Source organism: Sus scrofa, chromosome 6 (assembly GCF_054392235.1).
Source record: "Sus scrofa isolate SSC_HxYL_T2T_F1_AM1 chromosome 6, Sscrofa_HxYL_maternal_Yorkshire_Landrace_v2.0, whole genome shotgun sequence".
Taxonomy (NCBI): domain Eukaryota; kingdom Metazoa; phylum Chordata; class Mammalia; order Artiodactyla; family Suidae; genus Sus; species Sus scrofa.
The window spans coordinates 79804353-79818868 of record NC_139388.1 but is presented as its reverse complement, the minus strand read 5'-3'; the positions used below and the strand labels follow the sequence as shown (position 1 = coordinate 79818868).

General features: G+C 55.3%; 1 protein-coding gene across 1 annotated transcript in view; it reads left to right on the top strand.

Annotated features, from left to right (window-relative positions):
• FAM131C (family with sequence similarity 131 member C) overlaps positions 1-14516 on the top strand; it is a 301322-nt gene that overhangs the window by 200371 nt on the left and 86435 nt on the right. The window lies entirely within an intron of this gene.

Below are 14516 nucleotides of genomic sequence, written 5' to 3'. Positions count from 1 at the left end.
GGGGCAGGATGCGGGTTGGGAGTCAGGAGGCCAGGAGTTTCGATGATTGGTTTTGATGGTTTTTGATAAGAGGAGGAAGGGGTGGCCAAAGTCCGTGGGAGACAGGGCGAAGGCAGGAGACAGGGTGGCAGTGGGTCTGATTCCCAGCCTGCCTGGCAGTTGTGGCCCCAGGTCTGAACACCTGTGCCCCCTGCTCTGCCTCCCCTCCGGGGCTGGGAGGAGGGGACACAGACAGATGGCTATGATTTGGGGGGTCAGGGCTGAAAGAGGCAGGGTCTGCGGTTCTGCCTCTGAGATGACATACGTGCCCTGAACTCATGGGCTAGGGGACGGTCCCTGTCTGTGGGAATATCTCTTCTCTGACACAAGAGCTGTAGCCCCTGCCCTCAGGGAGCTCCCAGTCCGCTGAAGGGGGGCACACAGTCTCTTCCTGGAAAAGCCCCCTCCCTCCATCTACTGGAGGAGCTATTGTGCCCCTCCCTTGGGGGGATCACAGTCTGAGGGCAGAGGCAGGCAGGCAGGCACGGCTGCTAACTGGCAGGACCACCTGGAGTCTAGCCCCTTCACCTGCTGGGCCTGGTCAGATCAATATGGAGGTGAGGGGGATAGGGCAGGGCCCAGAGGCCCCCCAGCTCCCACCAGGGAGCAGCCTGGGGTCAAGCCCTGGCTGTCGGACTGGCCCTGGGGCACATGTTCAGGCTGTGACATGAGGTGGATCCGCTGTGCAAAACAGTTATTACCGCCCGCTCCTCTAGGCCCCGGCGAGACAGGGAGAGTCTATTACAGGGTTGGAGCTGCAGGCAGCCCTCCCTCCTCACCCCACCCACCCCACCCCACCCTGCCCACTGCACACACACACACACACACCCGGGGAAAGAAATGCACACTTGCACACACACGCAGACAGACATGCTAGTTGTATGATTTTGAGCAAGTCCCTTTACCTCCCTGAGCCTCAGTTTCTTCAACTGTGAAATGGGGCCCATAAGAGCTAGTGTGCCTGTATTCATACTCTCTGCATATATGCCAGTGCCACCCTCCCCTGCCCATTCCCAGACACTGGGAAATGCAGATGTGGGCACATATGTGTCCTTACATACTCACAGGGGCACCCACATAAGCCCATGTGGCCCTGCTCATCCCCCCTGCCCCCCCCGCAATGTGGCCACATATCCTTGCTGTGAACTTTCACACAGGGGCACGGGCACGTACAGTTGAGAGACAGTGGCAGGGTCCCTGGGACCCCAAAGGGAGCCCTCTACCCCCATCGGGATCATTCTCTGCCTGGTGTGGACCCCTAAGTCAGGGGTCCCCAAGCTCAGTGACCCTTGGCCTCTCTCCCAGGGAAATGCCAGTTTGAGGAGTTCCCGTCGTGGCACAGTGGTTAACGAATCCGACTAGGAACCATGAGGTTGCGGGTTCGGTCCCTGGCCTTTCTTAGTGGGTTAACAATCCGGCGTTGCTGTGAGCTGTGGTGTAGGTTGCAGACGCGGCTCGGATCCATACCGCGTTGCTGTGGCTCTGGCGTAGGCCGGTGGCTACAGCTCCGATTCAACCACTAGCCTGGGAACCTCCATATGCTGTGGGAGCGGCCCAAGAAATAGCAAAAAAACAAAACAAAAAGAAATGCTAGTTTGGCCAGGGGGAGGTCTTGTGTGTGAGAGACGTGTAGATCTGGCTTCAGATGCCAACCGCCCAGAGCCTTGGTTTGCTCATCTGTAAAGTGGGGATGTGAGTTGTCAGTGAGAGGTCACAGAGCAGGAGGTGGGTCCCGTGAGATGATCTAGATCAAGTGTGATGGATACACAATGCCCAGGACACAGGAGAGGCTTCAATAATTGCTGGTTGGGTTGACCTTGGGCAGTAGACATTATCAGGGGTGTTCCACATACCTGTTATGTTCCAGGCCTTGTGCTGGGCACTGGGGCCTCAGATGTAAAACAAAGCAAAACCATGGAGATCCCATTGCGACTCAGTGGGTTAAGACACCGATATAGTGTCCATGAGGATGCGGGTTCAATCCCTGGCTTTGCTCAGTGGGTTAAGGATCCGGCGTGGCTACAAGCTGCAGCAGAGGTCGCAGATGTGGCTTAGATCTGCTGTGGCTGTGGTTGCAGCACAGGCTGGAAGCAGCAGCTCTTATTCGACTCCTAGCCCGGAACTTCCATGTGCTGCAGGTGCGGCCCTGAAAAGAAAAAATAAAATGAAACAAAGCAAAACCAAACCTAACCCTATTCCCCCCACTTCAACAGCCAGTTGGGAGTCAGTCTGAGGCATGTTGGGAGACAGAGAGGCAGCAGAGTGCGAGGGGAGGGGAAAGAGTAGGGTTGCCTCGGAGTTCCCGTTGTGGCTCAGTGGTTAACGAGTCAGAATAGGAACGATGAGGTTGTGGGTTCGATCCCCAGCCTTGCTCATTGAGTTAAGGATCCGGCGTTGCCGTGAGCTGTGGTGTAGGTCACAGACGCAGCTCAGATCCTGAGTTGCTGTGGCTCTGGTGTAGGCCGGCAGCTACAGCTCCAATTGGACCCCTTGCTGGGAACCTCCATATGCCACAGAAGTGGCCCTAGAAATGGCAAAAAGACAAAAAAAAAAAAAAGAAAAAAGAGTAGGGTTGCCACTTCTCAGGGGGTGATCTTAGTCAAGTGGCTGACCCGCTTTGAACTCAGTTTCCCCGTGCATAAGATGGGTGTGAAAACAATCAGCTCACTGCTGGTTACGTGCCAGGCGCATAATTGACTAAGCAGAAGGGATGGTGATTCTGGTGTGGTTGCTACCTGCGTGGTGGTCCCTGAGCCCCTCTCTCCTTCTGAGTCTGCGTTAGGGACAGGTCTTAGGGTCTAGGATGAGGCTGTCTATTTCCATGGCAGAGCCTGCAGTTTCCTCACCAGGAACCCAGTGCTTGGACCCTAGATCTCCAGGGCAGGGCGAGGGGCGGGGCAGAACCCGGGGAATGTGCTTGAACGTGGACAGATGTGGTCAACCAGCTCAACCCCCCCACGGTCTGCACATTTCTGGTGACCACAGACCCAGGGAAGTGGCAGAGATATACGGACCCTTAGGAGGACCCAGTCTAATGGAAGAGGCACAAAGCTCCCCCCAGCACCCAGTCAGAGGGGGAGGCACCAGAGCAAGTCCCTCTTGTGATGACCTAAGTCTCTTTGGAATGTGGGAGCTGGGAGGTCCTTTAGAACCTCTCTTGGGAGTTCCTGTTGTGGCTCAGCAGGTTAAGAACCTGACAGAGTGTCTGTGAGGTTGCAGGTTTGATCCCTGGCCTGGAACTTTGGGAGAGATCCATTCAGGACACCACAGGGTGGGACTGACATGGAGGGAGTGGGTGTGCCAAGCAGGCACTGGGACAAACTGGAGGCTTCGTACCCTTGAAAGACCTTCAAAGTCAGGATTTTACAGGCAGCCCACGAAACCCATCAATCCCAGACACGTCTGTGAATTAGCTCCTGCCCTTGGCTGGTCAGTTGGCAAGCCCCAGTCCCACTTCTTTTTTTTTTCTTTCTTTTTTCCCCCTGCTTTTTAGGGCTGCACCTGCAGCATATGGAAGTTCCCAGGCTAGAGGTGGAATCGAAGCTGCATCTGCTGGCCTACACCACAGCCACAGCAAGGCCAGATTGGAGTTGCATCTGAGACCTACGGCACAGCTCACTGCCACTCCTGATGGTTAACCCACGGAGCAAGGCCAGGGATTGAATCTGTGTTATCCTGGATACAGGCCGGGTTCTTGGGTTTGTTATCCCTGAGCTGCGACAGGGAAGTCCCCACTTTCCTTTTTTTTTTTTTTTTTTTTTTTTTTTTTTTTGCACAGATGGCAAAACTAAGACTTGAACTAGAAGGTATCTTTCTAGCTGTGGGACCTGGAATAGACCTCTGCCAGCCTGAGTTTCCTCCTTTGCCTCACTACAGAGTTGGTATGAGGACAAAAGATAACGGATGTGCATGCAGCAGGTAGCCCAGAGCCAGGCACAGAGATAAAACTGAGGGAATCTAGCTGTGATTATTACTAATTATTATTGCTGTGAAGCGCCAGTGAGGCCGCAGGGGAGGCGGTAGTGGCTAAGGACCTTCTGGAAGAGGTGCTTTTTGAAGGCGGGGGTGATGGGGCTTGGGAAGGCGGGGCGGCTGCGACCCGAGGGTTAAGAAGCAAACCGTCTGCAAAGTGCGCACCACAGCGCCAGCGCCGGACGCCCTGTCCCCAGTCGCTGTCCCCAGGGCCGCCCCTGTTCCCATGGCGACGGGGGCTGCCCCGGGCCTGGCCCCCGACCTCCTTTACGAGGCGCAGAGGCGGTTCCTCGCAGCGGGGAAGGGGCTCGGCCCGGCCATAAACTGCACGCGGCGACCCTCAAAGGCGGCACCTGCGGGGCCGGAAGCCGGAGCGGGCCCGGGTGCGAGACGGGCTCGGCGGTGGGGGATGCGGGGGCCCGGCTGCCCCCCACCCCACCTTACGCACGCTCCCCGCTCGGGGCCCCTACTTCACCCGCCCCGCTCCCGGGCGGGGCTGGGGGGGAAACCAGAGTCCGACAGCCGCCCCCCTCGGCCCCGGGCTATTGTCTCGCGCCGCCCTCCCCTCTCTCCCGCCTTCTCCCCGGCTCTCTCCTCTCCACGTGGCCTGGGCTCCTTCCGGGCTTTTCTGGGCTCTCCCGCAGGTTCCACCTCTGTATCTGCTCTTGTCTTGCCTCCCAGCAGCTGGACGAGAGGGCGAGGGCCCTTCAGGGGCAGGAGGATGGGTGGCCCTAGGCGGGGACTGCTGGGTGAGGGGTGGCTGAGCCCCCCAGCTGTAGGGAGGCTGGTCAGCTTCCTCTTAAGAATCAGGAGATAAGAATAGAGCTTGGATTTTTTTTTTCAAATTCCGTGTTTATTTTTTGAATAGGTCACTGATGCATATGGTGGATATGGTGAAAATGCAAATAATGCACAGGAGGACTACACAGTAAGATAGCTGACCATGGGCCAGGTCCCCGGTTTTCACACATACCTGAGACAGACAGACAGACACACACACACACATGCTCCTCAAGGCAGGCTATTTTCAGGTCCCTAGTTCCCTCATGCTCAGAACAGCACAGCACAATGCATATCAGAGGTCACAGAGATATCTATGGATGTGTACACACACACACACACACACACACACACACACACACACACACCCCTACTGGGGGCTGGCTGAGGGGCACCTCACGGGGTCCAACCAGGGAATATGCGGATGGAGGCAAATTTGGACCAGTAGCTGTGGCATGATGGAGGGGATGGCAGACGGATGGATGGATGGGCTGGTGGACAGACAGATGGGCAGGAGCTGCCAAGAGGTGACTACCTGTCTGGGAAGAGCTGTCTGGAAAGTGATGGATGGGACACAGAGAGGGCTGAGAGGGGCTGGGCCACGGTGGGGAGGAAGGAAGGAAGGATGGATAGATGGACAGCCAGACTGACAGATGAGGGACAGATGAGGGGGTGGGGGAGGGATGGGTAAGGGGGTGGACGAGTGATGAGAGACCCTGCTGAGAGAGGGGACAGGGTCTTGCTGGGGAGGTTGTAGCAGAGATGATGCATAGGGCCGGGTGAGGATGGATTGCTCACTGCTGGGCTGACTACAGACAGGCAGATGGACTCCCGGATGGATGGGTGGGTGGATGGGAAAGATAGCTGGGAAGGAGTGACCAGGCACTACCTACTGGTCTACCTACTGGGACTGGTAGATGGAGGCACCTAGACAAGTGGACAGAGACAGGAAGGGAAGCAGCAGTAGGGGTAGCATCGGGTAGGAGCCCTTCTTCTGCCCCAGGGTGGTCCCTACAGAGCCCCCGTGGAAAGTAACATAATGTCTTTTCTATCAAGGGAAATCTTGGTGACTCTGTTTTGCTCCGGTTTCGGCTGAAACGCCCTCCTGTGACCCCCCCCCCCTTCCCTCTTCTCCCAGCAACAGTTTGTTTCAATTAGCCAACCGGGAAGACCTGACGCATGGGAAGGGGACAGGTACATCCCCTGTGTTAGGGATACATCGGGAGGGTCTTTTCTTCTTTGTGTGCTTTTTGGGTACCCGCGCCCCTCTGCAGAAGTCAAGAGCCTTGTGGAGGTCTCCCCTTGTCCATGTGTCTCACTTTCCGACACTGATGACCTGAGCCAGAGTCATTTTATTTCCTCAACACCCCCAAGACTTGTGTGCCTAGACAGATGTGTGTGTGTGTGTGTGTGTGTGTTCAGACGTGTGCAGTACTGAGGCTATGGCTGTGCTCACAGCACGTCTCAGCGTGTGCATAGGCTTGGGAGGGCACAGGCCTGGCAATGGGCGTGGGAATGGAGGCCTGGACTGTGGGGTCCCGCTGGGTTTATCCTGGCCACGGTGGGAAGGGGACCTCGGGCAGGGTTCGTGGTGAATGAGTCCTTGTGTTCTTGTCAGTGGTGTCAGGGAGCAAAGGGGCTGGGGTCAGAAGGGGAGGTTTCAGAAAACAAACAGAGCAGCTTCCTCCCCTTCCTCCCTTCCTCCTTCTGAGCCTCCACCAGGCCTGCAGCCCCACTGACAGGACTCAGGCTGGGGTGGGGGGTGGCACCTGCCAGGTACGGTGTGCCCGGGGCCTCCAAATATGGTGTCAGTGATAAAAATAATCACGGCTGCCATTTGCAGCAGACTTGCCATGTGCCAGGCATTGTGCCAAGGGTTTTTCGCACTCTCGTGGCTCCCCCCGCAAGGTGGGTATTGTATTATTTTTATCCCCACTTGACTGAGGGGTAAACTGCAGCTGGAGAGGTGATGCTCCTCGCAAGAGGCGGTGGCTGGGAAGCCAGACGTGCACCCTCAGCTCCTTGCCACCCCGCAGCCCGATCCTCCTTGCCACGTCTGCACAGGGACCATGGGCAGAAGGGGTGGAGAAAGGACAGGGGTGAGCTCCGGAGACGCCTTGGTTAGCACCGGGGACCACAGAACCCGATGGGCTTGGATTCAGATCCTGGCTTTGCACCTCCTCTTGTGACTGGTGCAGGTCCCTTCATCTGTCTAAGCCTCAATTTTCTCATCTGCGAAATGGGGAACGTGCTGCTTGCAGGGGCTGTTGTAAGGATGAAATAAGATAATGTAGGAATAGCACCCAGAAGGTCAGAGCGCCCTGAGGTCACAGCAGAAGATCCTGGAACAAGGTAAAGCCATGGGGGCCCCTGGGCACTGGTAGCCCGAACTTCCACAGTAGTGGGAGTCCCCCCACGAGACTCAGTGGTCTCCGGAATTCATCCTGGGCCTCTGGGCAGGGCTGAGCTCTATGCTGGACATAGGGTGGCCTGGGCCATCTTCCCGCCTCTCTAAGAGGGGGAGCCACTGCTACTCCCCAAGGTCCCCGAGAGGGGAGGGAGGGAAAGAGAGGGGCATTAACTAGCCCAGATCACACGAGATGCGAAGCCATCAAACTAGGTGCACATTCATCCTCCAGAGCTCCAGGCCAGACCGCTGGGGGAGATTCACCATGAGGAAGGCAGGGGCCACCAGGGTCCTCTAGGTGCAGACACACTAAAGGGGTGGGAGTGGGGGAGGGAGACAGACAATAGACAAATAAACAATAATATGTAGAGAGGGGCAGCGGGTGGTAATTGCGATGGAGAAAAACACTGCAAAAAGGGAAGTCGGGAGTCCAGGGGTGGGGCTGGCTCTTTTAAACTGAATGGTCCGATAAAGGAGGTGAGGGAACCAGCCCTGAAAATGGAGTGGGGGCAGGAAGTGAGTTGGGCAGAGGGAGCCATAAGTGCAAATGCCCTGAGGCAGGGCTGCCCTCTTCCTGACTCCAAATTTCCTCTCGCTAAAGTTCTCGGTGAGGCCCTTCCCCTCAGCTGACAGCCTTGGGGTGCTCTCCGGGAGAGGTGATTGGTGAGAAGGTGTTTGCACTGAGCTAGGACGCCAGGGTTCCACTCTTCTGTCCCTGTGACCTCCAGCAAGTCCCTTCCCCTCTGCAGAGCTCCGTTTCCTCCTTTGTAAAAGACAGAGGCTGGACTTTATCTCCTAAAACTCCATTTCAATGGACCTACCGTGATGAGGTCAAGGGCAGCCGGAGAGGTGAAGGGGGTTGGCCCCAGCTAGGGCTTTGGAGATACTTCTGCCCCCTCAGTCTGCTGACCTTGATCACGTGACTCTGACCTCTCTGAAACTCCGAGTTGTCCTCTGTAGAAGCGGGGTAGAAGCCATGCTTGCTGTTTGTGTGTCAGTGAGTCTGTGAAGCTCTTAGCTCAGGACCTGGCACATAATCGAGGCTCAACAAGTGGGCTCTGCTTTTGCTTTGATTTTTAAAACACCTGAGCAGGGAGTACCCTGGTGGCTCAGCTGGTTAAGGGTCTGGCATTCATTGTCCATGTTGTGGCTCTGGTTACAGCTGTAGTATGGGTTCGATCCCTGGCCAGGGACTTCTGCATGTCAAGGAGGGTGCAGCCAAAAAAAAAAAAAACTGTTCAGTATCAAACCTGACCAGTATCCATGAAGACCTGGGTTTGATCCCTGGCCTCGCTCAGTGGGTTAAGGATCCGGTGTTGCTGTGAGCTGTGGTGGAGGTCACAGAAGCATCTTGGATCTGGCGTTGCTGTGGCTCTGGCGTAGGCCGGCTGCTATAGCTCTGATTCCACCCCTAGCCTGGGAACCTCCATATGCCGCAGGCATGGCCCTAAAAAGAAAAAAAAAAAAAAAAAAAAAAGCCCAACAGCACAAACCCCGCCTGGTTAAAGACAGGCCCTGAGAGAAGGGACCACCATTGCTCCAGTGGTCCCGCAAGGCTTCTGGGAGGAGGGGGAGCTCTAAGCCGAGTCTGGAAGGGGAAGAGGATGTGGCTAGATGGGGAAGGGAAGGCCAAGGGGAATGAGGGGTGTCAGCCTAGAGCCAGGTGCCGGAGGAAGGGAGCTCTGAATCCAGGTGGGAGGTGGGCAGAAGGTGGACACCCTAGCGACAATGGCGGGGGAGACACCCGCTCCCTCCACCCCCTAACCCCGCAGGCTGAGGCCAGGCCCCTCCCGGAGGCTCGGTTCCTATCCTCTGGGCCCTGCGGGCAGGATTTGCAGGGAACCCACTTCAAAGGAGCCCAGGAAGCTTAAGCAAGCCCCAGAGGAAGCAGCACAGCTCTGGGGGTGGGGGAAGCCCCACAATTATGGGGGGGTTTCCTCCCATGCTGCCCCCCTCCAAATGTGGGGAGCCCACATTTAAGCTTCCCTTCCCAGGCCTCAAACCACCTGAGTGGGGGAGCGGAGCTCAGTAACAGCTCTGCTCAGGCAAGTTCACCCCAAAAACCTGGCCTGAAAAGCTGAACATCAATTCCTACTTTGTGGCTGCGCCTGGGGAAGGTGCTTCTTTGAAAAAGATGGAGCCCTAGGACCTGCCCATGTGTGCAACCTGCAGACATTTACTGAGCACCTGCGGAATGCCAGGCTCCACCACGGGGCACAGCAAGATGAGACTAAAACTGGGCTTCTGTTCCGCCAGGGGTCTCCTGCCTGAAGGGGAGGGAAGGTGAGGAAGTTAACACAAGGTGAGAGCTAAGGTTTCTTCCAAGGTGAAAAAGGTTTATTTGCCTGGGGGGAGCCCCGCTGGTTTTTCAAAGTGACTTTTGATTGTGATGTAACAGTAGCTAAAATTTAACGCTCCCTCCCTAGGTGCCAAACACCATGCAAAGGGCTTTACATCCATAATCTCATTTAATCCCATCAGCAGTCCCGGGAGGGTGAAAACCATTATCATCACTCCCATTGTACAGACGAGGCCTGGAGATGACAAAACTCCCTCAAGACCACGCAGGTGTTAAATGACACAGTCCAAGTCTGCTGGACCCCTCATTCATTCATTCACTCACTCACTAACCCACCAGGTCTGGAGCCAGGGCACCCTCCCACATTGGGGTATCCAGCGTTTCTCCTGCTACGTTGCTCCAAGGCGGGTCTTGAAGAAGGCATAGGAGTCCTCAGCCAGGTGGAAGGGCATCCATGGAGAGGATACAGCTTGGACCCCGGAACGCAGGCATGAAAACAACACGTGGTGCGTTCAAAAAAGAGCAGCTCGACCAGGCTCTGGGGGGAGACACATTTCTCCCCCACCCCTTTATTTTTGGCCTTTTTAGGACCTCACCACGGCATATGGAGGTTCCCAGCCCAGGGGTCGAATCAGAGCTGTAGCTGCCAGCCTACCCCATAGCCACAGCAATGCCAGATCCTTAACCCACTGAGTGAGGCCAGGGATCGAACCTGTGTCCTCATGGATGCTAGTGAGAGTTGTTTCCATGGAGCCACGATGGGAACTCCACTCTCCACTTTTTAGTTCTACCTCTGCCCTGTCCTGGCGGTACAACTTGAGGCAGGAAAGCTCTCCTCTCAGACCCCCACTTTCTTCACCTGCAAAAATGGGGACAGTATTAACTTTTCCTTTTTTTTTCTGCCTGTGCCTGCAGCATGGCCAGGGATCAGACCAGAGCCACAGCAGCGACCCAGTTCATAGCAGGGGCAGCACCTGATCCTTAACCACTAGGCTACCAGGGAACTCCAATTTTTCCTTCCAGGGCCGGAGGAAGATTAAATGACTTCACACAGGTAAAAGTGGCTTGGCAGGAGTTCCCTTTGTGATTCGGTGGTTAACGAAGCCGACTAGGATCCATGAGGTGGCAGGTTCAATCCCTGGCCCCACTCAGTGGGTTAAGGATTTGGCGTTGCTGTGAGCTATACTGTAGGCTGGCAGCTGTAGCTCTGGTTCAGCCCCTAGACTGGAAACTTCCATATGCCTAAGAAAACAAAAAGCAAAAAAAAAAGGGGGGGGGCTTGGCATATAGTAGGCCTTTGCAAAATGAATTGAATGAACGGAGGGAACTTATTTAAAGGGTCACCATCAAATGTGAGCATCTATTGAGTGACTACTATGTACAGGGCACTGTTTGAACAAGTCCCAAGATTTGTTCCTTGCCTCGTGGAGCTTACAGTCTAGCTGAGAGATGTTTAGAGGCTCTGAAGACAGGAGAGAGTTGAGCTGGCTGAGACCAGGGTCCTGAGGGACGTGTAATATGGGGGTTCCAGTGTCTCAAGGGAGGGCCTGGTCCCTGGGGGAGACATTAGTCTGGCCTTGAAGACTCTGGCAGCAGAGTGTGGGCGCCTCATTCAGGGCTGGGCCTGACCCCCTGGGTTCTGTAGAATTTAGTGTTTCAAGAGGCCATGGAGGGAGTTCCCTGGTGGTCTAGTGGTGAGAACTCAGTGTGTTCACTCCTGTGGCCTGAGTTCAATCTCTGGCCTGGGAATTGAGATCCTACATCAAGCCACTGCATGCTGAGGCCAAAAAGAAATAAATAAAATTAAAAGAATAATACACGTAGTACATGCTAACCTAAGTAGGATTTTTTAAACGCAGGCCATGGAGAGAGAGGCCTGGGAGGGGGGGTGCCAGATGCAGGCTGCCTGGTCTAATGCCAGCTGTCTTCCAGCTTTTATGAGCAAGTCTGATTCTCTGCAAAAAGGCATAATAACGGTACTCACCTCATGGATGAAACAATTGTTTCAGTGTTTATCTTTGTCATGTAGTTGCCCCCAGACACTAGCCAAGTCCTAGCAAAGGTGGGCACCTGAGCTGGTGGGCTGGAGGGGGCACTGCAGGTGAGGCCCGTGCTGCTACACACGAGAGTGCGCACACACACACACACACACACTCTTAGGCTCCACCTGCCTGTACCGGAAGCTTTGCTAGTTGCAGTGGCACTCAGGCCCTGAGGGCTCTTTGGGGCCTTTATGGGGTAATTCCATCTCCATTAGGGCTTATTATGTCACTATAAATACCACCTTTCTGTGCCGCTTCACCGGACTCACCAAAGAACTTTCCTTCTCAGCATCCAGTCACCCAGAGTGGGAAGGACTCAGGGTCGGACAGGAAAAGAGGAAAGGGTGTGTCCCCAGGTGAGTGACTAAAGATCCAGGAGCTGCCCCCACCCCACACCCTGCTGCCACCTCACACACCACCCTTCCCACAAGCCTCGGCTCAAGTCCCGTGTCATAGATGAGCTGCCCCTAGTTCTGCGCCCTCAGCCCCCGGCTGGACACAAGCTCCAGGCACTCAGCCCACAGCCAGCAGGGTTGACTACACCCCAGCACACGGTTCAACTTGGTGGGACCCCCGTACCAACAACACACGCGACTATCATGCAGCATTGAACTTGCCAACACTCATTAGTTCATACATTCAGCAAAGGTTTGCTGAATACCTACTATGCGTCAGAGGCTGTTTTCTACAAACATTCCTGCCCTCTTGGAGTGTACCTCCTGGGGACACATCCAACATGCAGAGCCTGCAGTGGCATGAAACACGCTTGTACAGACAGTTTACATACAGCACACATGAAATGACACTCACTACACAGTGTCTCTAGCCCACAGGGCCCAATACAACATGTAAAACACTTTTCCAGGAGCTGCCGTTGTGGCTCAGTGGTAACGAACCTGACTAGTATCCACGAGGACGCAGGTTTGATCCCTGGCCTCGTTCGATGGGTTAAGGATCCAGTGTTGCCGTGAGCTGTGATGTAGATTGCAGATGCAGCTTGGATCAGGCATTGCTCTGGCTGTGGCTGTGGCTGTGGCTGTGGCTGTGGCTGGCAGCTGCAGTTTCAATTTGACCCCTAGCCTGGGAACATCTGTATGCTGTGGGTGAGGCCCTAAAAAGACAAAAACAAAACAAAAAACCCCACTTTTTGGAATTCCCATCGTGGCACAGTAGAAATGAATCTGACTAGGAACCATGAGGTCACCGGTTCGATCCCTGGCCTCACTCAGTGGGTTAAGGATCTGGCGTTGCCGTGAGCTGTGGTGAAGTTGCAGACGCGGCTGAGATCTGGTGTTGCTGTGGCTGTGGCGTAGGCAGGTGGCTACAGCTCCGATTCGACCCCTGGCCTGGGAAACTCTATATGCCGCAGGCGCAGCCCTAAAAAGACAGAAAAACCCAATCCACTTTTCCATGCCATGTACTAAACACACATACACACACACACAAACACACACACATACCCCACGTGCCACCCAAGATGCCCTGTGCAGAGGGCCTGCCCCACCTGCCACAGACGCCACTTCCTGCGCTGCACCACATGTCACCACAGTAACAGCTGAGATTTAACAAGCACGTCTGTAGCCGTGGCCTGTGTGGTTAACATGCGTGATCTTATTTGATCTTCACAATAACCCTCTGAAGTGGGTTTATACAGCTTCCAGATGAGCAAACTGAGGCCAAAGAAGTGAAATGTCCAAAAACGCACAGGCTGACTCCACAGCCTAAGTCCTCACCCACTGCCAAGTGTGACACACTCAGTCACACACAAATCCTCTCAGGTCCACACATACTCACACCCCCACACGTCCACATACTCACTCTCATGGACTCTTGCACACTCACATACTCAGAAGACCAAGACTCTCCTGCCATCATCTTGGTCAAAGGCTTTAATTATCCTACCCCAGCACCTGTAATTAACCCTCCCCCCACTTCCAGGGGAGATGTCTGGACCCGCTTCCCAAGGGCAGGCGCCAAGGCCGAGAGGGCAAGATGTCCACTTCTGGCAGGGAGGCCCCGGGTGCCAGAGGGGCCCAGGGTGGCCATTGGGTGGACAGGCCCAGGAGAGTCAAGGAGTGGATGGGGTGAGACAGAGGGAGGTGGGCAGAGGGGGCTGTAGCCTCCCAGGAAATCAGGCCTTCAGCGGCTGCTCCCCCAGGACTGGACTGGCCAAATGGTGATTGGGCAACAGGCAGCCGTGGGTGGCCTGGCAGCCAGACGGGAGAGAGGACACTTCCCATTTGTTTCACTGATGCAGGTTGTGTCCATCAGGAAGGGAGAAGGGCCCACGTCTGAGGAACCTGTGGGGAGAGGCCCCTTGAAGGGGCAGGCTGGGAGACAAGTTTGTCTTCCAAAGTAACAAAACAGCCCCGCTGATTTTGTCATGCTAGGGTTGGGGGAATGGGGTGCTCTGAAGAGCAGCCTCTTGCCCCCCTTTCCCAGCAGGAGCAGTGGCTAAAGCAGAGTCAACCCAGATTCAAATCCTGGCTCTACTACATTTGAGCCTCAGTTTACTCTTCTGTAAAATGGGGATAATGACACCTTCCTCCCAGATGAGAACTAAATGAGATCATGCATTTCTGACTCGTTCTTAGAGGTGGTTGTGCTCAGATTACCGCATACTTAGAGGCTTCTGAGCAGAGACGCTCTCCCTGACCAACAACGGTTTGGTGCCAGGTTCAGAGATCCCAGGAAGGGGGGCATCTGGGTCTATTTTGAAGTTCTCTTCCCAGGCCAGCTGCGGAGCAGGTAGCTGCTTCTTGGCCCCCCAGGCCATCTCAGCTCAAGCCTTCAGGCCAATGTTGAGCTTAGACCCAGAGGGCAAGAGGTAGAGAATGGGAGACGGCTCAGTACAAAACCATCCCTATGTCTGGCCAGAGGAACGCTGCCTCAGAGATCCCGGACTCTCCCTGGTGGCACTGCCGCATTGAGGCGCTCAAACTTGGGAGGACCTGGGGGGCGCCAGCGCGCCCATAGG